The 26,382-nt window shown below is 45.1% G+C and overlaps 1 protein-coding gene across 3 annotated transcripts in view; it reads right to left on the bottom strand.

The window, feature by feature from the left end:
• The window catches only part of agrn (agrin), a 235,913-nt gene that overhangs the window by 158,035 nt on the left and 51,496 nt on the right, over nt 1-26,382 (bottom strand). The window lies entirely within an intron of this gene.

Genomic DNA, 26,382 nt, shown 5'->3' with positions numbered 1-26,382 from the left:
GGGGTCGGGTTTTGCTTTGCGTAATAGCGCTGTCGTGCTAACGGAGAGGGGAGCGCGACAAACAAAAGACGTTGGAGGTCTTGCGAGATGACAGACAACTTCATTTGTTTCAAGACGAATCAGAAGAATCTGCGGTCCAAAAGTGTTTTCACAAATCCCCAACAGATTTTGATGAGCTTAAAGACGGGGCAATTCATCTCTTTTCTTATACGACATTCCACTCACTGAGACCCCTTATTGTACAACAAATGACATCATATTTCATCGAGGTCGTAAATGGATGTTACAGCTAGACCGCTCAACCAATTTACTAGACCACCTGTTCTGGAAATGACAGCAGACAATTCCAGTGACGTTTTGCGTTTGAATTTCAAACTTTTATTTCTCAACTTTTGAGACGTCTCGCTAGTCCGAAATGAATAATCAAGCATAACATTCAGCCGCTGGGTTAAGGTCTTTTTCAGGTATGCAAATAATAATTTGACATCTTAATCAAAAACTTATAGGATGCTCTGCTATTTTTGTATTTTTTTTTGAACAACACAACTTCAAACCAGTTGCCTTTCACCAATGCGTAGCGCAATATGTACCAATTGAAAGAAACGACGCGTAGCCGACAAACAAGATGAAACGGAATCAACAGCGCCTTTGCTCTTGGTAGCTAATTATCGCTACGTATCGCAATTTATTTTGCCTCAACACAACCGACATCTGACAATTATGCGCCGCCCTGACACTAATGTTCGGAAATCCTCAGGCTCTCCTATTTGCAGCTCTGGCCAAAGACGAGAGAGGTGTGGAGGAATTTGCATCCATATCATAGCATTACATTTTTAAAAGGTACCTAAAAAAAAAAAAAAAAGCCATTCATCACTGCTCTCCTAATGCGATAATGAGGTCACGCTATGTTTCTGCTTGGAATAAAGTCAACGACAGCAGGCGGCAGACGCGAGGCGGGATCGAGCATCAATTATTTATGTTTCTTCGCTCTCTCATGTTCTGTCTTCTCCAGTTGCATCTCTGCCTCCATCTTCATCTCTGCCATTCGCTGTCCACACATCCTCAGCAGCCTGCTGAGAATCTGCCTCCTCCTCATCCTCCTCATCGTCGTCGTCGTCGTCGTCGTCACCCACCCAGAGGTGTCGCAACACAATCTACTCAGTTCACGCGCAAACAATTGCCAACTGCCGACCAAAACCTGATTAACGGTTTGACTGAAAAAGACAAAGGTTATCACCGCAGTCTATTTATTGTCTTCTTCACTTTTACGACTTATTTGCGTGGAGGAAAAAGGAGTAGCAACGGCGCCCCGGCCAGTGAAATGCTCCATCCTCCCAGCAGAGGGCGACACGGATCGGGCGCGACTCGTCTCCGAGATCAAAGCTAAAGCGCTTTGATCCATTTTTAATGCCGACGGTCCCGCGCAAGGTTAACATCTCTCTCACGAAGCCTTTGAAATTACAAGCACCGGTAAAGGAGCCCAAGGAGCCGCTCTCTCCTGATTAATGATGACGATGATGGCGGGGGAAAAAAAGAAAGAAAAAGTTGTCTGCTAGTTTGTGTGCCAAGAGAGACATTTGTCGAGTTCAATAAGTGATAGGTGATGGGTCAATAAGGCGCGCGGGTTGCGTGTTTGCGTGTGTGTGTGTGGTTTTGCGTAAGACGCGCGAAACAGCTGCCGCGCTGCATGATGATTTGTTCACCTCGAAGCCGTGAGGCGGATCAGCAGTAGAGATTCACTTTAAAGAACACAACCAGAGATGAGAGACTCCTTACGTCGGTTTTATGTACAGAGCCGGCGTGAGTTTCATCATCACCACCATCATCATCGTCATCATCATCATTTTTAGGGGCATCAACGGATGAGCTCTCCGTGTATGACTTTGCTTTGGCTTTGTCACGATTCTGGGAGGTGCTCTCCTTGCTTTTGAGGGCAACGCAAGGACGGAATGTGGTAACGAATCCTTTTCGCACATCGCAGGCGTATATTTTGCGATTAAAAGCACAAACAGTAGATGTTTAAACTCCCCAAATTGTATGTGCTAATTTCCTTACAGCTAAACCCAATATTTGCACAATTTGCAAATCCGCATCCTGGAAGCCAGAATCCAACGTACATGAAGATGACTAAGCACATGAGGGATGTATTTCTCAACAAACAGCATTTATTTGAACTTTTAAGTCACTCTTCCCAAAGTATGTCATCCCACTTGTTATGATGGCTCTGCAGGCGTCATTCAGTAAGATGATATTTCTTCTGAGCTTTCATACTAGTTCTTAAGCTCGGGCATGTTAGTCGCAAAATGTGTTATGAAAAGGGTCACAACATGACACGCTCCAACACCTATCCATCTATCATCTACAGTATATATCCACACTCCCAAATCCTTTACGATGTCGCGTTCAAGGCCACAAATTGTGCTTTTGCGCTCATTAGTTTGACGAGTGTTATATCGCTTGTGTGCAGCGGGGCGGACGACTGCGCTTGCAGGGTGACGGCTCGCCGCAGGCGGGCTAATTGTCTCGCCCGGGTATTAATTCCGATCCCCGTTAATCAGCCCTGGCGACACAGCCTTGACCTCTGCTGAACGACAAAATGTTTGGCGTACATAAACACAGCGTCTGTACCGTGCCGGACTTAGCCAAGATTCCCTCGCTTGAGTTGGAGTTTCGGCCCGTTTCTGTGCGCCATCGCCATCACTTCTGCTTCCCGTTTGATTATTTGCAATCCCGAGGTTTCTATTCTACTGTGCAAGGGGCTGTTAATAAAGAATTATCGGCAAGAGGCGCCATCGCATTAATCACGACTCGCGCGTTGGCTGCGAATGTCCCCCGTGTGTGACCAAGAATTATTTGTAGGTGTTCTGCTAAATTAGATTGTGCGAGGTTAATATTCTCTTCTATTGAAACAGATTGTCCAGCGAGTTCAACAAACATGAATCGAAAGGCATTTTGCCTAAATATGGATTTGCCACACCAGCTTGCAACATCGCCTTTGGGAATGTCTGATTTTTTTTCTGCAAGCAGTAGAAATCTGATCCAAAAGTGCCAAACTGGGAAGCGATTTGCTTTGCGAGTGGGCCGCGGCATGTAATTGCGTACTCTGACCTCGTTTTTTTGTGTGCTAAGTTTCGGAGAAAAGATGAATCATTAACTCCAAATTAAATAGAAAATGAAGTCATATAAATAGAATCAATGACTGACATTTAAGATTTAAGATTCCCCCGACTACAGAGCAGATAGCAGATTGTAAAGCAAGCAGTAAAATAATAGGAGAAACATAAAGACATTGAGAAGGAGGGAGAAAAAGTGGGGAAAAGAGACTGAGCGCTCCTGGAGCGTGATTGTCACTTGTCATAATAGTGGAGGACGGCGCCTGTGACCCGCATATGCGATTGTGGAAGGACCTCAGGAAGCCTCGGAGCCAAGCTGAGAAGACTGGAAGGTCAGCGCTGGAAAATGAGGCCGAAGAAAGACACGCATGCCGCGGCTTGCTAATCAGTCAATTCAGATCCGGCGCCGTCTGAGAAAGCAGTGGGACGCTTGACGATCATTCCACATGACGAAGCAGCTAGTTTAGCCTGTACGGCGGCTCGGCAGATTTCAAGGCTTCTTCCTGCGCTTTCAAGAGTTCTCGCAAAAGCAGTATATTGAAGACTCCAAAAATCAGAGGTCTTCAAAAGTCACATTTGTATTCATGACTAAGTGACGGAGGTTTGCAAATTTGACCAGTTCCTAACCTCGCCTTTAAAAAAAAAAAAAAAAATGCTGGCCTCGAGCTCTTGGAATTCTAATTGAGTAACCTCCGCTATAAAAAGTCATCAATATTTACAAAAACACGCATGCTTGGTTCACCGAAGACTGAATTCATTTCGGGATTCATGGAGAACGCTTTCACCGCGGTGTGCCGCGGTGATGATTTCGGTAGGCTGCACATGAAGTGATTTCTGCCAAATGAATGTTTGAACATTGAAATGAGGAGCGGCGAACAGAATATCTCATCCACAACCATCTTGTTTTCATACCCTGCCACCCGCGCAGATGTACGAAAACCGTGCCTCCCGGTTGGCCGCGTAACAGTCCGGCCACGGCGGCGGATGGGTGAGTTGAAAGTCCGCTCGAAATTGGCCCCTCGAAAGACAGCGGCGACGTAAAAGCAACCGACTAGTGGACTAATCGGTTTAACCCCTTCATGCTCTGCTAGAAACGCGCATAAAATAATCCCCGTTGACTGGAATGCCAGGTGCACCTGAGGTTTGGAAGTCTTCGTGATCAGCGGCACACTTTGAGTTGACTCGCCTGTTAATGGCTACGGAGGGAAATGTAGTTTGAAAGCCACGAGCGCCACGGCCAAAGGAGTGTGCCGCCATTCACGGATGACGACCGATGCCGACGAGCAAAAGTGAACAATTCTATCATGCGCTGCTCCTGTTTTATTTTAATGAGCGTCACGCCTGGCAAAAATACTCGATTTTCCATTCCAATTCCACTGATGTGCCATTCCTTTCTAACAGCTACTCCCTTGTTTTTCTCTGCCAGCGGCACAATTACCGCAGTCTGGATCTTTCCCGAAAGAGTGGAGAGCAACATACAGATGGAAGACCAACTTGCCGTACAGCTGATCGTCTCTGTCCGATGGAAACTGACAGCTCCAAGTGATTCTGCAGCAGTGCCCGTTCATTTGCATGTACAGTGCAGAGCTTGCTCCAGTTTTTGCTCGCTCTGTCGTCCCTGTCCCTGTCACTGCTTGCTGGCTGCCTGTCAACTTGGATCTTCTCGAACAGAGGGAAAGGGGCTATATTGATTGCCCGGTAATGTTGAGATTCAGCCTATAAATGAGACTGCCGTCAACATTTGTTCTTTCAAACTAGACAGAGGTGCAGTGTTACAGCATGCTGGAGTGAGGCCAAAAGTGAGGAAATCGCAAATTGCGGGGAAATGAATGGCCTGTTTTTGGGGTTTTTTTTTTTTTTTAAACGTGACAAGCGTTGGGAAGGTTTAAGTTGAAGCAAAAACAGATACATAAGTCAAATTCAAAATGTTTCAAACTGCTGTGAACATGCGAGTATCACATTTTCAAATCATGGTTGAACACAAAATACAAACAGAACTCTGTTAACGTGTAGATTTAAAAAAAATAAATAAATACTTCCTATCAGTGGTCAAATGTTCTGCAATAAATTGCTACCGAGCTCGGCCACTGTCGCCATGGCGGTGGCCTGCAGATTGAAGAAGCCCCCCCCCGTGCAGCCGGCACACAATGATACAAACCCTGGAAATCAGGTTTCAGCTAATACTCTGAACATCGCGCAACGACACACACAAAGACTCGACAGTCACCAGAGAAGAGAGAAACACAAGCGGACGCTACGAGGCACAAAAGAAAAGGACCGAAGAGGAATGTGCTGGAAGAAGAAGGAGAAGAAGGCGCAGACAGATTGGATTCAATTGGTGTTTTTTTCACGTATTTCAAAGGCTGTCACATTGCAAACTACAGCGGAGTTCTGCTGGTTTCTTTGCTGAGCTGTTACCAAATCACCGAGCCGAAAAGCAAATATATGAGACCCGTATTCCCTTTCCGCGTTAATGTATCTCAACGTGTCATGTCCCAACAGCTGCGTCACAGTTTCCCGCCGTAATATTTTGCACTCGAGTCCCTGAAAGTCCCACAAAGTCAATCCACCTTCTCCTGACCTTCAACAGGATTTTGTGGTCCTGTCATGCGCCCGAACCTAACCTTACTTATCGCTTTAAATACGTCCATCTTGGATCCATTCAAATAAGAGTTATTGTTGTCATCGTCTTTGTGAGGTTCATGCGTAAGTGAGTTTCATGTCTTGTGTCGGTTTCCAACACACTACACTACTGACGCACAATATAAGCGATGAAATGGCTCCTAATCAAACCGCTGTAACATTTCAAATGCTTAATAGTCATCTAGTTTACTTTCCCCTCGTCGAAATAAAAATGGCTTGGATGGATGATCCTTGTACTGCGATATTTGTGGAACGCAAATGGCAATTTGGGAAGAAGGGAGCAATGCAAGAGCGTCGAGCGAAGGGAGGCGTGCAGCTTACGTCCATCTCTAGGACCCGACACAGAAAGGTTTACGTGCACGATGAATGAAAGAAATGATTCCGACATGGCCCTCTCTCTTCATCCTGAGCACAACCGGCAACACTCAACAAGAGCGAGTGGCTATGCATCAACACGTCTGTCATCCGCAAGTGGCAGGGGTGGAGCCAGAAGGAGGCGACGGGGGGAGGAGGGAGGTCGGTGGGCTTGATATATATATATATATATATTTTTTTTTTTTTTTTTTTTTTTTTCCCCCCTTTTACGAGCTAACGCATCACAGCGACGTGCCTGGCGTGTTGCCGGCGCCACAACCTTACCCGTTATTCATCTGGCTAACAAACCGCTAAACGAGGTAAATGAAGAGGAACAACCACAGCGAAAATATGGCCATGGACTGCAACAGACATTTAGACCGGGGAGTGCGCACGGGCATTTACACTGCACGGGAGCAAGGACAGACAATCCTAAGCCTGCCTTTGTTCAAAATTTCATTTGAAAAAAATCAAAATGAAGAGCAAGGCACGGCAGTTCTAATCCATTCTTACAGGTGCTGCAGTAAGTCGAGGTGCCGGATCTTGTGGATCACTTGAACCTCTATGTCAGGAGTGGAAAAATGATTTGGACTCTCACCAAGACTCCATTTACTATTAGCGAAAGAAAACTATTTCCGCATTGCTATATAATTGCCTCAAGCTCGTTTGTGGGTTTTGCATAATGCTGTTCACCATGAAACAAAGGAGAATATCTCTCCTCAGACTTCCTCCTGAACAAATCTCAACTGTACACCTTCATGGACCTCCGATGTGTCTGAATTTTGTGATTTAATGAGAAATAAGGGGGGAAAAAAGGGGGGGGGGGGGGAGAAAGAGGGGGTTCGTGGAGCTTGAATTTTATTCAAATCTGCACTAAAATGAAATGGGCTCTCGCTTGGCCTTTGCCCCCTTCGCTCATCAAAGTTTCATGGAATTCAGATGAGTTATTTCATTCATTAATGAATTTATTTTTGGCCTAATCCTGCAACGTAATAAACCTTCCATAAAAACAGAACTTCCGTGGCAGAGGTAAAACTGGGAAGTCTTCCAGATTATTTTAGTGATAAAAAAAAAAAAAGCAGGCATCTTGAATTGAAGAGGATTCAGAGGATGCTTTCTCCACGTCTGTTACTGTCATCTTGCATGCAGCCTGCGCATCTGACCCGTCACCTTGACCCCCCTCCATCCTCCCCAAAATACGAAATGAATCACTTTAGCACAGACGGCAAGCACATGTTACAGAGAGGAAGAACAATATTTCACATGCCACAAGTCAGGCCGAATCCATGCATCCGTGATCGGGTGGGGGGGGGTGAGAAATGATTGCCCCGTTGCCACGGCAACACCTCGTATGAAGAAAACACCGCGCTGCGGCTCGAAAAAAATGGTGATGTGTGAGATTTCATTTTGAACACTGTCCCAAAGACGAGAAAGCAGCCGGTGGAACGAGAGCGGCGAGAGAGAGAGGAAAGGAGAAGAGTGCGAGGCGGCGGTCTGCAATTGGTGGGAGTACGTTCCACAATTCGCCCCACTGTATTTTTCCACAAGGCCAGTTGGAACACCTCTTCTGACATTCATTTCATTTCCATTCCGGCGCCTAGCAAACCATTCCTCCACAAGTGGAACGATAACGCCGCCATGCTGCGACACCGCGCCCCCTTGCACCCAAAGCACGAGGAACCTTTTCTTGACGCGCTCCAATTCGCGTCCCAGTCCTCCTCTCAGATTTCCACTTACAAACCCCCCTCCCCCGATCCACCAATCCCCACTTGATCCAAACCAGATCTTTACCACGTGACCCTTACGAGCCCCCCACGGCGGCCAGTGGCTCCCTGGGGACCTGAGGCCAGATCGTATGTCTCGACTCACCACGGCAACGAACGAAGCGGACGTTCAATAGCTCGCTCGATTGGCCCGTCGTGAGGTCACGCCATCATTCCGAATAGCAGAAGGTTCTTTGTTTTTTGTTGCAAATGTGCCAGCCTATGGGGGAGAGGAGCCGCGTTTTAGCTTTGAATCAAAATGACGCTGGCTTAGAAAGTGACTTGTGGGGTGGAATTCACAGAAATGACCTACAACAGCATAATATCCAAACATAGACAGATATACAGGACGTGGCATTTGAAAACAGTTACAAGTACATCTCAGCAGTGTGACTACTATGGGGGAAAAAAACTCATAGCGTGTGTATAATTTTGATGATTATAGCTTACAGCAAACAAAAAAACCCAATTTACCATCTCTAGAAAATAAAACCAATTATGAAACAATTCAAATGATTTTTCACATAGAAATTAAGCAGGAATTTGCACTCTGAAGAGTATTAATAGTGTCCCATGTGTTTAATAAATCTAAATAATTTGCGAGTACTGAAATAAATGCACTTTTCTACCATATTCTAATTTATTGATATGTACTTGTGTTTGTGGTCACCCTTGCCTCAAATCAATTGATTTTGCCGTAGCCCTCAAATAAGATTAAGCTCCGGAAAATGTCACTGGTCATCAAGAATAAAATCACTTTTCTACAAGCTTGTTTTCAAACAAAGGTAATCAATTTTTCCATTTATTTTGCAATTTGTTAGCATGCAGAAAACAACACATTGCAATGTGTCCAATGACCAATAAGAGAAGATGAGAAAAATGTTTCAGCACCATGGAGAGCAACACTAGTTTATCATCCAACTATGCAGTTTTTTATAGCACTAGCCCATCCCAGCTGACTTTGAGTGTAAGGCGCGGTGCACCCTGGACTGGCTGCCAGCCAATCGTAAGCCACGTAGACAAAACGACTATTCGCACTCACAATTTGCAACTTTTCACAGCCACATTTTATTTTTTCCAATGAAGGCATGCAGGTTTTTGGGAGACAACCCACATGGAAACTGCACACAGTAAAGCTGAGATTCGAACCCGGAACCCAGGAACTGTGAGGCAGACGTGCTGTCCACATTCAACAAAATGGTGCCAGCTATACACGACCAGAGACGCTAATAAAGGTGATGGTAGACTTTGTGCAATTTGCTTTAGTTTTGCTCGCGGGCTATATGCTAAGCTAAGTTGAAGCTAAAGATAAATAGTACCCTGAGAGCTAGATCATGATGAACCACAAAACTTAATAATTATTATTATATTGCTGTATCTTCTTATTTGATTTAAGGCAGCAAAAATGACCACAGATCAAATTAGTCACAGAATGTTTGGTGTGCTTCCGAAAAAGCAGCCTATTATTATTAGAATATGAAATACAATTCCGCATGACTTTTTAAAATGTCAAACATATTTATATTGTAGCATTTCAGTTAATGCATTTACAATTTTGTCTCATCATATTGGTGCCATTTTTAGTATTTTTGTTTGCTTCAATGTGATAGAAAAGTACAACAAAAGCTCTAAATGTCTATTTTACATTGAAATGAGCATAAATAAAATAAGGAACTTGACTGGCTAAGTTAGCCGCCCAATTTTAACCCGCATGCAACAGCAAGATTTGGTTAAGTATCCGTGACAACGTGATAAGCCATGTTTTCATCGGTTGCTAAGATACGATGATGCCGAAAAGGATATTCTCAAAAATGGTCGGGAAGTTCACGAAACACAGTGTACTTGCGGAGTATCTGACAGACACAAACTAAATTGATATCGGAGTGTCAACAACAGCATATTACAATGTTCGGTATTTATTGACGTTGGGAGGTGAAGGCGGATCTTGAGGGAGGATAGACCACCCCACCCTCCTACATCGCTACCAAGACGAGGGGAATCTACTGCTCGGTCAACTACGCCCCAAAAAAAGAAAGGTATTTGTGTCACTTAAACCTCACCATGTGAAACTGAAGGCCATTGGTCTGACCTTGGCTCAGAGCACAATGAGGCCCTTTATCCAGGAAAGCATCTTCCTCTGCAAAGTTTATCTTCGCTCAGACCCATATCGCTCCCCAAGTCAATAATGTGTACTCATCGACCGTCTCCTCTTCTGGCACGGATAAAGCCCAGCGTTGCCTTTTAGCGACCACTTTCCGTGTAAAGAACATGCACATTGGATGACCTCCAAGCCCCCCAACAAGCACGAAACTGGACAACAACAAAAGTGACATTGCTCCTTTAGTAGGTGTAGAGCTTCACATCCTGGCCTTTAAATGGATTCTATGGTGATGGGAGAGTTGCACTTTACTCACTCCACAGTTAGCACATAAATTGCAAGCAGGGAAAATATATGGGCGGCTGCGAGGTGAAGGCCATGAAAACGCTCTATAATAATATTGAAACTGACGATTAAAGCACTCCAAATTGAGGACGTCGGGTGTCTGTAAGAACCTTTTCTTTCCAAACCAAGGTGAACACAGAATAACTCACTCAGAAATCCATTTTCATCACGTCTTTTATAGTCCGGCGAAGGTTGCGGAACCAAAGAGAAGGAACATTTCTCCTTCCCGTTTGTCCTTGTTGAATTTCCTCGTTTCATCCACTTCAAAAGCGTTTTCACACAAACCGCAATGGCCGCAAGAAAATATCGGATAATAATAATACAGAGTAGAGTTGTCGGTCCGATCCAGTCACGTGAGCAGATATCGGGGCCAATCGCATCATTATCAACTCGTCGTATCGGGTGAAAAAGAGCAGATTTTGTGTTTTTTTTCTTGATTTCTAAAGTTCATCAAGCGACAAGAAAATCCTGAATTACAAATATAGAAAAAAGCAGAATCCTCACTGATGAAGGCCAAAGAGACGGGGAATGTTCCAGCACCGAAAGACGCATTATTTCGCAAAATAAAGACACCAATAACATTAGGTTTGCCATTTGTCAGAAACAAATTGCGCCGACACAGCAAAGTGTCGCTTAGTTATGGCAATAAAATTGCCTTTTCCCAGGCTAAAGCCGCACCCCGTGCAGTCGTGTATGTGCGATGTGCGATGGAGGCCCGGAATACGAAACACAAAGAGAAGAAACGGCGGTGGTGAGTTGAATCGAGGCTCTCGGCGTTTGTAGGTCAGTGTAAATGTTTAATGCTTTATGCAAATGAGAGGATGCTCGTTCCGCCTCTAAAAGGATACACTCTGTCATTCCACACCAACACTTTGGAAGCCTCTTTCTCTCAATGTATATCCCCCCCCCCCCCCCCGCCCCCCCCCGCCCCCCACAGGCTCCCTACACACCAATTAAGTGCCAATGCGGCTAATGGACCTCAGCGCCACAGGACCACTCATACTTGCGTGACTCATTTTCCTAGCAAGACGTCACATTCTTCTTCGCCAGACCTGCGGAAGCCTTCCAAGTTCTCCAGTCAGCCTGCTGATGTCACAAAGCGTGTCCAAATAATCCAATTTGAAACAGTCTGACGTTCACATTCAACGGCTGCTCTGGGCACCGCGTATTTATCTTTTCTCGGTGTACACCAAATGACTTCAGCAGTGTTGTGAAAAGGCCTCCATTAGGGAAGCCAGGGAGGCATTAGTGTAATGTGACAAGGACGAAAAGACTGGAGGTGTGCACCGAAGGTGGAGCAAATAAAATCCCATAATGGCCTGCTTATCTTATCAATTAGGGAATTATATGATGTGTTCTTTCGTTCTTGTTTATTCTTGTTTTTCCACGAGAAACTGTCGGGGTTTTGCCACCGGGCACAATCATATAAATGCATTCAATTGTAATGAGTAAACAATTCACATTTTTTTAGCGGGTGCGGGGGTGACTTAAAAATAAGTATCTTTCATAAATTGACAAGTTTATGTTTTGAAAATAATGCCCCAAACTTAAACCTCAAGCCACCTTAATGTGCCAAAAAAATAAAAATAAGCATAAACGTACAATTTGAAGCGGGAAGCCAACATTTTGTTTCTTATGTGAAGCCCTCCTCATCTATCATGACATTTCAAAGAGTGTTTCAAAAGGGCTTTGGTTTTTGTGTTGATATGAGTGCTTAACTTATTGTTTACACTTCCTGACTTCTGTTTGTACATTCAAAAGGTTAACATGGATTCCTTTTCTTTATTGACAAAGGGTTTTATGATGATGCTGGCTTGATGCCGAAAGAGATTCATGAACTGGAAGAAACCAGTTTCTGAGCTGTTGTGAATTGTGCGTTTCGGAGCGCTAAAGCAGCAACACGGATTGACTGCTGAAGGTCGGTGCTTCAATTGAATGTTATTCCCGCCCCCCCCACGTGTCAATTGTTTAACGCCTAGTTAGCATTCAATAGAACTGAGGCCGTTAAAGCCTTTTCAAAGCGACCTCCCACACGTGTACTTTTCCATCGCAGCGTGACCACGTTGGATGCTCACAGTGGTTTCATCAGAGTTCCATATGTTGCGTGGTTGTACGCCCGCCTGTGTCACAAACAAGTCTCCTTGTCGCTGCACGAAAGCCAGCGTGACGAAATCCCAACTCCTCACTGCCAATGACGGTAATTGGTAGTGTGTGTGTGTGGGGGGGGGCAAAAGTCAAAACCGCATCTTCAGGAAGACGTTTGACTTTCTCCAGCTTTTTTTTTTTTTTTTTTTTTGCTACTTTTTGGTTAAGAATATACAGTACACAGGATGTGACATGAAGCAAGCAGACTCACAATCAAAGCAATGAGACTCGACTTGTGGCCTCGCTGAGGTGCAGTGCTTTCATTGTGTTTTGACAAAAACTTGTTTGTAAACTGTGTCTGTACATTGAGTGCACTTTGAATGTGAAATAAAATACAAAATAAGGTAAGTTGCAATGCAAATTGTGTCCACATTATGCATTTATCGTTAAAGTTCAGACTGACCTATTGTTTTCATTCCTGCATTCATTTATTCATTTTCCGTATCGCTTAACTTATTTCTACACGTACATCCATTTATTTTCTCGAGTCGCGGGTGAGCTGGAGCCTATCTCAGCTGACTTTCGGGCGAGAGGCGGACCGGTCGGCAGGCCCATACAATATATAGGCAAACAAGCGTCCACGCTCACAATGGCACCTGTGGGGAATTTGCAGTCTTCACCGAACCTAACATGCATGTGGGAGGAAGTCAAAGTACGCAGAAAAAACCCAGGCGAGGAGAACTGCGAGGCACACATGCTAACCACTAGTCCCCGGCGCTGAGCTTATTTTTACACTTGTTTGACAGAATGTAAAAATAAAAAAAACCGCCTGCTCAATTATTAAAGATTTACGATGGTGACGGTTATTTCCTTTTGGAAAAATGGTTTCAAAATCAGAAGAAATCAAAAGTTGACTCAAATTGAGTTGGTCCCTCGAGGTTCCGGTGTACTCCGTGGACATCTCCCATTGTGTATTGGGTGTACTGGACGATGTTGTGGGTTGCGGATGGCGTTTGGGGTCCTTGAGCCCCCGAAGCAGACTAACAACAGCAAGAAGAAAATGCTCCTCTGGACTGGCTGTGGCCTGGATTCAAACAACGCCTCGTGCGTGGACTGCATGGTTGAGCGAATTGGGGCCAGCAAAGAGGATCCAGGACAAGTCTGGTCCGTGGATGGGGAGCCGGAGGAGGGAGTGGGATGAAGGCCGTCGGATATATGGGGGGGGGGGGGGGATAGTCACTTGGATGTGGACGATCCGGATTATCGTTCAATTAAATACAAATCCCTCGGCAGGAATAGGAGCAGTCATCAATTGATGTTCATCGTCTTATTTTAAGGTTGTTATCGGTATCAGCATACACTGATTTTGAAACGTTAGCCTCTAAACTACATAAATAAATACGCCTACAAAGCTCTCCAACTTCGATGAAGGGGGAAGATCGCAGCCAATCGAGATATGGTTTTACTTTATTCTCAATTGTCTGCAGCATATAACCCTTTTTTTTTTTTCATCCCCCCAGACTAAATCCACCGTTGGCACCGCAGCTTTTAAGCCGCTTTTTATTCTACTATAGGAGGGTTGGGCTGTAAATGGAGACCTCACCCCAAGCTTGTCCGTCCAACCCACAAAATGAGGATGACATTTGGAGAAGGAGTAAGTGGGGGAGGGATGGTGCCTATTCTGGGTCAGAGACTGGCTTCTTAATCTGGCCATGGACAACACACACACACACACAGACACACACACACACACCCTCATTCTTATTGACCTTACTTTTGCGCACGCCATTCCATTCATCAATACAGTATGTGCAGTCATGGTTAAAAGACATCCTATTAGCATAGCCTAGATACTGTAACCCCCCCACCCCACCCCTTTGCCCGAGCGGCTTACAATGGGAGACAACGCCCTTGTCTATACGGTAACCCCAGAGGTGCACCCGAGCGATGAAGATTCCACACTAGGCGGCTCAAATGACATATTAAATATGAATATGAACGGGCGCAGACCATCGCTCTCCTTGTTAGAGTTCCGCCTCCCCAATTGCTCTCTTTTAATGATCGCGGGCGTGTATAATGTGCTAATTAAGACCCTTTTCCACTCCTTCCTCGTTCTCATCACTCACTATCCAACGAGCAGATGTACCATTAAAAAAGAAATAAACAAATATAGAAGCACCATTACAATTGAAATAGCTCAACGGGAGTTTGGTTGCTTGTCGTGTGCCGAGCATGGGAGTGAATGATGACGTGATGATAGTGCGGGCAACTGATTGAGGACGAGCAGTAGGGGTTTCTGGCATGTGCCATATGTGCGGCCGCACTGGGTGGCACAAAAAAAAGACATTTGCGACGGGAAATGGTGTTCTACGACCTGTTAATCACGGCCCCTCTATATTGGGAACTTGCCCCCCCCCCCCTTTTGAGATGCATGGTGACCCACCATCTCTCAAGTGTGCACGCGTGAGTGTGACACTCGGGAACGACGCGGAAGTAAAAACAAATCTTTGTAGCACCCAACTTTCGAATAAAACCGACGCGAATGATTTAGTACGGTCATCGGAACTGGCGATCCTGCCCCGAACACGTGGACAGGGTGGTCGCTAAACAGAAGGCTAACATTCGACAAGCAGAATGAGACAACAAAAATAAGCAGGTAGAACATACATAATAAAACAACAACATGTTAACAATAAGCATGTCATTATCAACGCTATCTCCAAAATCTCGCATGGCTAGCGCAATTTTGTAAATAGTTATATAGCTTACATGTTATATCGTTAATGTTAGTTGTTTGTGTGTGCTTGTAGCGCAACAGTACTTGTGTGTGTGTTGTACTTCATTATTGTGCATCATTTTGGTGTGCCCTGACTTGAGTTCGTGTTGTGTTCGTCCCTGGCATGGACTCATTGCGACATCGCTTCTTCCTCAAGCAAAGCTATGCTTCGTAAATGCCTTCTTGAAAATTGTCGACAACATCTCATGTCATGTACAGATGATTTTGGCTTTGCGGGAAAAACAACAACAACAACAACAACATGTAATAAGCTCATTGTTAACATGGAAGAGTGTTGAAGGGAGGTGGAGTCTCGAAGAGGGCAAGCGAGGATGAGGGGAGGGGGGAAATTGCCGACAGAGCACTTCAGGCTTCGCGCTGGAGCAACAGAGTCCCCTAGTGGTCGAGGTTGTCCTTGCAGCTGCACGCCGCCGCCCTCCTTTGATCGAAATGAATTCAGGCTTTGCTTTCGCTCACTCAAACTGCTCTCAAACTCTCAACACTGAAGGAGACATGGCAAACAACACAAAACATAAAAACAAAAGGGCCACGGTGTTTTTCCAACGACGACTTGTTAAATACTGCCTTCCAGTCTTAACTTTTTTTTTTTTTAAATACCAAATGCAGGTCAACATGAGAAAACAAGAAAGACCCGCCATGAACCGAATTGTGTCTAAAGGGACTTTTTTTCACTTCCTTTTGTTGAACGGGTTATTTCTCTATGAAGGAAAATAATGTGACACATTTTTCTGGTTTTCACGTCTTTCAAATGATTCCTATCCCTGATCTCATTGGACAACAATGAGGGAACTTTTTGTTGCAATAATAATAATAGAGCAAATACATCTTTTGAATTCATCAATCTTCTAACAGTCTGTCAAAGTTGTGTCATTTCAAATCCAATCTGTCTCACCAGCATTGGCGATATGGCAAATGGATGCTTGGCCACCATTTTGGGGGCTTAACTGTACTTGAAACATTTTCCCCTCTGCAGCAGGCTGCGTTCTCGCACTAAATCCGTGCAGCCACGAGATGGCAGCCCATGCAAAGAGAAGAACACGTTGCTGAGACACAGCAGCAAAAGAACTCCAACCTCCCAATTCGGGGAAGAGCTTTGAATCCCTCGAGAGACCTTCAATTTGCATGCCTGAGTCAGCACAATTCACACAGTAAGCCATAAAGTAAAGTAAAGTAAAGTAGAAGTACAGTATTATCAGTTCAAGGGATGTGATACATTCAAATGCTGAGCGTTTCCAGGCTTCACAGCGTGGTTAAAACAAACAAACAAACAAAACAAAAGCGAGACTGAAAGCAACTAAAACATGACACAATCAGCACTTTTTGAAATGAACTATTTCGAATGAAGCGTTCCACTCAGTTGAGGCGTTGTTGTCGCAAAGTGGCGGGTCAAGGCTAGTGAGCAGACGTTGCAGAAATAGTTCACCTGGTTTGATGAGACCTTGCAGATAAGAAAGCACACGGGGGGTTCGGGTGATCGCCGCTAAAGCCTCACCGTACTGCTGCTATCTCTTATTTGGGGGGGAAAGTGGATTTCATTGTTACACTCACAAACTGAAATGTTAAGCACAATGATTAAAAAAAATATTTAAAAATCACCTCGAGTTGTACAGAACTAAAGAGTTTGAAGCGCAAGCATGACATCAGCATTTCGCACAGGTCACTTTTGCAGGCATCAAAGCATTTGACTTTTCTTTGGCTTTTTTTTTTTTCTTTGCCCGAGGCCTGACTTGCTGCAGATTTCCGCAACATAGAACTGAAAATCCAGCCTCACTGTGTCCAGTTGTGAATCTGGGCAGCGGCAGGAGACCGCTCCCTGAGGTCCACGGAGGTTTATAGCCCTGGACCATGGCGACACTCGAGCTGTTTTCAAGTCTATTCTCTGAGCGAGCTGAGCACCGGCCTAATATGGTTGCGTTTCCTGCTTCGAGTCGGGATTCGAGCGACAGCATTCAAACAAAATCAGAATGCACCAGTGTGCAGTTCCAGCTTGTAAGAGTAAAATAACATTTGGTCAAAATTGTTCTTACATATTGTTTGTTTGTCAGTCCCCCCCCAAAAAAGATTAGTATTGATTTAAATCAAAACTAAAATGACAATGCCTTGCGATACCAACGCGACATTGCCAGAGGCGTCTGCTCTCAACACAGTTCATCTACTTGAAGACACTTTTGGAAATGAACTCTCAGGCTCAGACATGTGGCGCGGGAAATAAACAGTACCCGTGGAAATAAACACTCAGAAGAGCTTTTCGCAAAGAAATGACTTGCACATACCAGCTTGCAAGCACCAGCACGTTTATATTCCAAGACCCTGACACCTGAAATGGACACAAATACACAAGGCCGAGTTAATAATAACTGAGAAGGATTCATCACACAGTACTTGAAATACGGAGCTACCAAAATAAAAAAGACGAAGAACCGGGAAGGTAATAAATGTCAAAATGTGCCTCTTTAAGGAACTCTGACAATGAAGCCCCCCTGCAGTCACGGAATTTGGGAATTCGGCCAAAATCATCGGGAAAATATGCACCGCGCGCACAAGAATCCGCTCGGCACCACCTTCATGCATGACGACACACATGACATGACGAAAATTGGAGGTTTGAACTTTCGGCCATTTATGTGATATCCCACACGGAAGGGCACCGGTGAAAGCAATTGCGTGAGAAATCGGGGCCTTTAAAGAGGAAAAGGAAGTCAACAGCGATGCTAGAGGAAAAAGAGAATGCCAACCACAAAGTGCATTGTGTTTAGTCTTTGAAGAGACTCACCTCCCAGGCACAAGCAGTCCTCTCCTTCAGCTTATCAGCAATATAATGGTTTTAATTTTTCCTATTCAAAGCATCAACTTAGTTTTACATTTATATGCCCATTATGAATGAGAAAATGCAACTTGAAACTTTACTGGAGATATCTGGAGAGTTGTCACGGTGGAGAATCATGTTTTGAAAAAACACTAGTTTTGATCGTCTTCACAATGGGGCAAACAACACAATTAATAATAATAATAATTTAAAAAAAAAGGCAACAAATGCTGTCTCATTTTCATCAAGCTCAGGCAAATGAAGCCCTTCCTGTTGAAGTGTGACAAAGTGAGCGAGTACGTTAGCAATGCCAAGTGTGACTAATCCGCCATCCAGGATTGTGAAGAATGAAAGAAGGAAAGAGGCGAGTCCAGTCCTTGAAAACTGTGCTGAGTCTGTCACTTCATTAGGCTCTTATCTGAACAGAGGCTCCAGCCCTGGGTCAGTATGGCCCTGACTACTGGGAGGCTTTCCAGATAGATGAGGAGTTAGTTGTCTTATCCGAGACTGGACCTCCTGGGAAGGCTTTAATATGACCTTGAGGATGGAGGGAGGATGGGATGCCAAAAAGAAGGGGAAATAACTTTGAGCGTGGAGCGCACTGCTGAAAACAAAAGTTTCGTTTTGGCTCGGGATTCCGCGAAAGGCGCTCGTGTGCATTGTTAATAGAGCGTACCTTTTGAAACAGGCCAAACTACGTGCTCATTGCTTCTTAAGGCTGGAAGGGACGCGCACAATCGACTGCTAATGCTGTCTTTTAGCGACGGGCTTTGTAAAGAACATGGCGGGACTCAAAGAAATACATTCGCTTGTCACAGAGGTATTGAGCGCAGCGAAATAAGTAGTTCAAATAAATACTGCAGCTGGGTATAAAGATGGGTATCCAAAGGTCACGTCGTCACTGGGCAAACAGCGCATCCAATCAAAAATGGGCCGAAACCTCGCATGTCCAAATATGGGCGAGGTCATATTTTTCTGTTAGTTTTATGCATCATCAACCAACTTAAAAGTGTTGGAAATTGCTTGAGAACAAATGTAACTCTGGAACGCTCAACTGTCTGAGAAGCGTTTTGTAACTCCACCTCTTCCCTCACTCTGCGGGAGCTGTGTGGCATTGTCGCCTCAAGATTGAAAGTCTGCATGCTTTTTAGACAATGAGTGAAAATAGCTTAGGTACATTTCATTGGAGTCAAGCTGTTTCGTTAAACATGGATTACTGTAATGCTTCGGTGCAGAAGGGGACTGGTCAGCCCCGAAGGTAAGTGCATGCAGATTCAACAGCGTGATCAATCAGTGATTTTGTTTAAGCATATAAAATAAGTGATTAAACATGATTTTCGGGTGGTGTTGTGTCGATGCTGACGCGCAATGCTAAATGATAGCAATATAAGGTATAATAGCAACTTGAACGATTGACACCGATTTCTGTGTTGATCTTCAAAGGAGCTGACGTTAGACACCTTCCGATTTTAATGCATCACAGGATGGCTTGGTGATTGTTCCTCCCATTTCAAAGGTGCATTGTGGTCAACTGGCACGTGCCAACAATTATTCATCAACAGTTACAGTAAGGCCCATAGATCATGAATTAACAGATGGCTAAGAACATGAATGCATCCATCTTTGAGCCATATAAAAGTCGCACAAAACCTCCGAGGTTGAGCCACCGTCCGATATGACTCAGCAATGGCGCGAGATGTTACTGTTCCCTTTTCTGGCTTTTCTCCGAAGACGGAGACGGTCTGGAATAATATCACACGGAATGTCAGCATATATTTACCGTCTTAATATTAACAATGGATAAAGTACTTGTATGACTGTTGTTGTTAAAGGTTTCTGATATTAAAAAAAACACCCCAAAAAAAAGGCACGTCAACACCCACCCCCCCTTCTCCCTACACAGCATCTTGGTACCAGCTACATTGTCTCATCTTTGGCCTCCAGCGTTGCCGTTAATAAGATCCCCAAGGAGACCGATTCGCAGGCTCCTGCAATAACCGGAACCTTCGCCTCTCAGCCGCACGCGATCTTTGACCTGGACCTCGCCGTGTCCTTGCCAGAAAGGCGTGTGAGTGCTCAAAGCCTCACTTGAGGGTCCATACCACACACTGAGGTATACGCAGGTGTACACGGACTAGTTTGACTGAAATTTAGGGACGTGGCATTTTGGGATTTCCCCAATACGTAAAAGGTTGGATGTCGCCACTATAAAACGACATTAAATGAAATAAAAGAAGGGGAAATCCCAATGGGCAAGAACAGTTGCCAAAGTACAAATGCGACATTATCCTGTCGGATCTCGAACTCGAACACAAGTAACACTGACTGGAACACTCGCAACTTGGCAATAAGTTCCCACTTGATCTTAAGTGTGGTTCACAAATTGCATATTTGGACCAGACACGTAGCTTGCTAAATGGAAGTTCTTACCTGCAGCGATATACTTGTGAGCTTCCGTAGGCAAAAGAAGGGGAGAAATAAGAGTTAGTTTGAAGAAAAAGGGTGAACAACTTCATAAAATATGACTGAGGATGTAGAAGATGATTATGACTTGGATGAGGCAGGAAGTAGATCTAATGATAGTGTCACTAGTTTCAAACTATGATTTAGACACGGAGATTCCTTTTTGTTGTTTGTTTTTTTGTTTTGTTTTGTTTTTCATACAAATTGGCTGTCAACAATCAGCACCATTTTGTTCAGGACACGTCCAAATGTTCCAAATCGTCATCTGATTTGAATTCAAGTTCTTCTCCTAGCCCCAAAATAGCAGCCATGCGCCCTCCCGAACGAGAGAAGTTTTTCTGGACGTTCTCCCTGGGTGGGGATTAGCACAATGTCCTCTCTCCTTCTCTGTTCTCCCTCTTTACTTTCTCTCATTTTGCTTTCTCTGCTCTCTTCTTGATCCTCATTATTCCAAACTGGGGTCTCTGGGGGAGCAAACAGTCTATTATCCAAAGATGGAGCTTAAGACAACTTAAATCTCCGGAGTAGTGGCTATTTAGTCGAGTTGAACGAGCGAAAGAGAAGGAGGGAGTGTGTGTCTGGCCTGGCGTTCCCATATCACTTAGGCTAATGTGATTAAGGGGGAGCGAGGGGTGGTGGCGGAGGCAGTTGGGGGCGGGGAAGGGGGGGGGGGGGGTCCATTTGGCTCAGAGTGAGTCGGTTCTAAGTGATTCATGTCATGTAGAGTTGTGGCTATAGATCGAGAGAAGGAGCTGATCTCTTTCGCTCAATCAAACCAAATAAATAAGCTCACAGTAACATTGAAGCTCATAAAATAACAGCGTTGCCGCCCTTCACACAAACTTGAATTTTTCATTTATCTGTCACACTCGTCGGCATGGATGCGAGCCAAATCCATTCAAGACACCTCAGGCTAAAGAGCTGAACTTAGGAGGGAGCCGCTTCTTTTAAAAAAAATAAATAAATCCAAATAGTATTTGAAGAGACACACACAAATTGACCCCTTATGATGACGACACAGCCCGAAAGGGTAACGTGGGTCCCCCTTCCCGTGGGCTCACCACCTGTGTGAGGGGCCGTAGGGGTCAGGTGCAGTGCGAGATGGGCAGTGGCCGAAGGCGGGGACCTCGGTGATCGGTGGGGGAAGATGCCGGTCCGAAGTGGCAGGCCCAAACGTATTGTGAGGGTCTGCTGGGAACGTCTGGCGGAATCCCCTGTCAGAAGGAGTTTCAACTCCCACCTCCGACAGAACTTTGCTCATGTTCCGGGGGAGGCGGGGACATTGAGTCCGAGTGGACCATGTTCCGCGCCTCCATTGCTGAGGCGGCCGACCGGAGCTGTGGCCTGTCGTGGCGGCAATCCCCGAACCCGTTGGTGGACATCAACGGTGAGGGATGCCGTCAAGCTGAAGAAGGAGTCCTATCAGGCCTTTTTGGCCTGTGGGACTGATGGGTACTGGCTGGCCAAGCGGAATGCAGCTTTGGTGGTCGCTGAAGCAAAAACTCGGGCATGGGAGGAGTTTGGTGAAGCCATGGCGAAAGACTTCCGGACGGCTTTAAGGAAATTCTGGTCCACCATCCGGCGTCTCAGGAGGGGGAAGCAGTGCACCATCAACACTCTGTATAGTGGGGATGGGGCGCTGCTGACCTCTACTCGGGACATTTTGAGCCGGCAGGGAGAATACTTCGAAGACCTCCTCAATTCCACCGACACGCCTTCCCATGAGGGAGCAGAGTCTGGGTTCTCTGAGGCGGGCTCTCCTATCTCGGAGGTTGAGGTCACCGAGGTGGTTAAAAAGCTCCTCGGTGGCAAGGCCCCGGGGGTGGATGAGAATCGCCCGGAGTTCCTCAAGGCTCTGGATGTTGTAGGGCTGCCCTGGTACTGGGAGGAGATCCCGGGGACGACCCGGGACACGCTGGAGAGACTACGTCTTTCGGCTGGCCTGGGAACGCCTCGAGATGCCCACGGAAGAGCTGGATGAAGTGGCTGGGGAGAGGGAAGTCTGGGCGTCCCTGCTAAAGCTCCTGCCCCCGTGACCCGACTTCGGATAAGCTGTAGAAAACGGATGGATGGATGGACACACGAATTGTCCTCATCTACTGTAATTAGTGTAACGTTTGCAGTATGTTGTTGTTGCTTTTTTTTTTTTTTTCATGTTTCCAGCATGAAATACGATGAGAGAGTTATGACTGTGATGCACGACTGCATTAGCCCGAAGCAAATACGGACAGACGCTGGATTTAAAAGCAAAAATCAATCCATTAGCGTTATTGATTGAGCGAGAGCCGGGCCGACACCAAGTAGGAGGTTGGCTAAGTCTCCACATTATCACAAACTACTGGACTGGGAGACAGTCCAACCTCTCCATTTTGTCTTCATTTCAAAACTATTTCACCCGTGATGAAAAATGGAAGCAGAAATAATCTGTTCCATGGTCTAAGTGCTGCCATCACAAAACCTTCTACTGTCAAGGTTTTGAGCAACATTTTAGTGTCGAATGACAAATGAACCACTGGCAAGATTAAGACAACAACAACAATAAAACAATGACTCTTAAGCGCAACAACAAATGACAACGGCGTAAAACGGCATAACTGCGATGTGCAAACATAACAAAATTGAATTCATAATTAAACATGTAGGTATATCTCTTTCACTCCTGGTGTATATTCATCTTCTCTTAAAACCTACTCTTAAAATGCCACACAAAAAAAAGATAAAAACACTCACAGACATGTTCAAACTCCCAACCAGCTTTTGTGCAATTTTAGAGGCCCATTTTTAGCACAAAATAATAAGAATAAAATCCATCCATCTTCTGAGCCGCTTCTCCTCACAAGGGTCGCGGGCGTGCTGGAGCCTATCCCAGCTAGCATCGGGCAGGAGGCGGGGTACACCCTGAACCGGTTGCCAGCCAATCGCAGGGCACATAGAAACAAACAACCATTCGCGCTCACATTCGCACCTACGGGCAATTTTAGAGTCTCCAATTCATGCATGCTTTTGGGATGTGGGAGGAAACCGGAGTGCCCGGATAAAACCCACGCAGGCACGGACGGGGAGAACATGCAAACTCCACACAGGCGGGGCCGGGGATTGAACCCCGGTCCTCAGAACTGTGAGGCTGACGCTCTAACCAGTCGCCCACCGTGCCGATAATAATAAAATGTTGTACAACCTAAGGGACATTCCCATTTCGAGGTACCACTGTGTAAAATATTGTTAATTTCACAACATGGCTAGAAGCAAATGGAGGGCTAACAGTTTTCCTTAATTCATTCAGAATTCCAATGAGATTCCAGTCAACATGTCTTTCTTAAAAGTTGTGTTTTGCAAAGCAAGGGTGTCTTTGTTTTTAAGGCCGCCTTTTCAGACGAAAAGTTTGCAAAGGAGCTTCAGAAATGTGAGAGTCTGGGCTGGAAATCTGCGGAGGTCAAGACACGAACGAGGCCAATAACTTGGAAAATGGGGGATAAGTCTAAAAGGACACTGACCCACAATGCATTTTCTCACTGTGACTTGTAAAAAAGTCCCATCAGTTTCCAGCTGTGAGGTATATACAAGCCTTTCACTATATCCCCTCTTTTATTCCCAAGAATAAATAGAAGCTGAGAAACAAGCCAGGGGCAAGAGTAGGGAAAAGGGAAGGGATGAGATTCTTTTGGTGCTCCTTCACCTCATGCAGCACATCATTCATGTGGAACCAATCTACATGGTGGCCTTTGCCAAAACATGACTTGCTGGAGAGAGAGAGAGAGAGAAAAGAACGTTTACAGGTCGCTTTATTCCAGCTGACGGGGAGTGAGGTGTTCATCGCTTATGTCCACCATCCTGCCACCGTTTGATGTTATTCATTTGTTAGTTTTAATAGTTTGAAGTCTACGAAGAACGAATTGTCAGCGCACCCTGGCCGAGACTTGGTGCACGTGGGCGGCCCAGTGATATTGCGATTCTGGATACAAGAATGTTTTGAGACAACTTATCTACAAGCACTGATCCATATCACAGAGGTTTATGAGTTCTCACAAATCCGCTTGCATGAATTTGACTTTTTTGGACATTCGGGAGTGAGAGTTTCCCCTGATTTGACAAGAGGTCGAGAACCCTTCCCCCCCCCACGCCCACCGTTTGATGATGAGCATGCACCTCCTCCTTCAATCTGCTTCCACTGTGTTGACGAGTCAAAAGGTGGGAGCTGCCGTGATTAGGAAGAGGCCCAATGTGGCTGCTTGGGACTGAGATGGTGTGAAGTGTAGGACTGCTTACTCCTTCCTTTTCCTCACAATGTTGCACAATATTGGGAAAGCTTTAGCTAAGGAATCCTAAAACGGAGAAGTCGTATCGTTCCGGTTGGTCCTCCACGGTCAACTGTGTACACAAATGAAGAGCGCAGCTGTGATTTGGAGATAGCCAGATCGTGTATGTGCGTAGGTAACTGCACCGAATATGGCATTAGGAGTAGCACATGGAATCATGTACGCTGTACAGCAAGAGTGCCAAACTCATTTCTGTCGCGAGCCACGTTGTAGTTACGATTTGCCGTTATGACTGCGAAACCGTATAAATGGTTCATCGCCTCGTATTGCATAAACACAACAAATAGATGAATAACCAACTCTGAAATCAGAAGTCAAGGATACTAGGTTGTTCAGTTACTGTAAAAACAAAAAAAGGGGGATTGGTAACAAAAAAATGCTTGCAGTATTTTAACATTATTTATTAAATAGGACAATTCAAAATGTTGGTACAGATTGCATATGATGATGGATGCATATGATTTGCTTTCGCGGGCCACATAAAATGACGTGGCGGGCCGGATCTGGTCCCCGGGACTTGAGTTTGACACCTGTGATATACAGTACTAGACTTTCAAGGCCTCCTAGAAACCGTTTATTATTAACGAGGTCAACAACGGGCATACCAAGCGTAATGCTTTATTACCGTACAATGCCGCAAATGGCTGTTGTAGAAAGTAGACTTGTTTTAGTCCAATCGGGTCTCCCCGAGGTGACACTCGGTCGACCGACTCCGCAAAGTTTGCTAACTGGCGCCTCCCAATATTCCATATTCCAATAAAGGCCTGGCGGTGATACGATAAGAGCAAGACGCTCACATTAACCTTGTCGAGTGTTCCATGAGGTAACAGAAGCATCGCCCGGGATCCAATCCTCTAATGGGCCGGTCCGCTGCTAAATGCCGACTTGGCATCGGCAGCCTTTGCAGAGGGTTTTGTTATGAACGGTAACTAAAGCAAGCAGATGTCGTCAGCGTTTTCAACGTCACACAGGCACTGGGAAACGAAATCTACCATAGATATTCAAAATGTCCAATCATGCTGTCTGCTGCCACCAGTGACCTTATTGCCTGACCTCCATTTACGCAAGTCTATGCCGTCCTTTGCCTATTTTTTTTTTTTTTATATATTTTTTTGCAAAACATATTGCTCATTTAATGGCTCCAAAAGCTCCGAATATAAGAGGAAATAGCTCTACATTTATGTTATTAACAAGCTCATCAATTTGTCAATGGAAAAAGATGAAGCGGAGAGAAGGATAGACTGAAACATCCTCATCTATCAATATTTAATGATGAAAAGCTCGAATCAGGCTAACCCTTTGAGAGTATCATGAGGTGTGAGACAGCGATAATGATAACGATGTCCTTGGTCGACGACAGATGATGGATATTATTATTTGATGCACGCTTCCTCACTCCAAGACCCTTGCGCTGTCTCAAGACGCAGTAATAAAAGAACAACATTAAGTGGTGATGCAGTCAAGATACATCAGGATGAAGGGAGCAACAACAACAACAAATCATGATTATCGGATCATGGTGGGTGATTAATGCATACAGTAAGTACATTGGAACCTTTAATTCCAACATAAATAGCTTGTACAGCACCAATTTCATCA

The sequence above is a fragment of the Phyllopteryx taeniolatus genome, chromosome 1 (assembly GCF_024500385.1).
Source record: "Phyllopteryx taeniolatus isolate TA_2022b chromosome 1, UOR_Ptae_1.2, whole genome shotgun sequence".
Taxonomy (NCBI): Eukaryota; Metazoa; Chordata; class Actinopteri; order Syngnathiformes; family Syngnathidae; genus Phyllopteryx; species Phyllopteryx taeniolatus.
The sequence above is the reverse complement of the archived record's forward strand: the minus strand, read 5'-3'. Positions and strand labels throughout refer to the sequence as shown.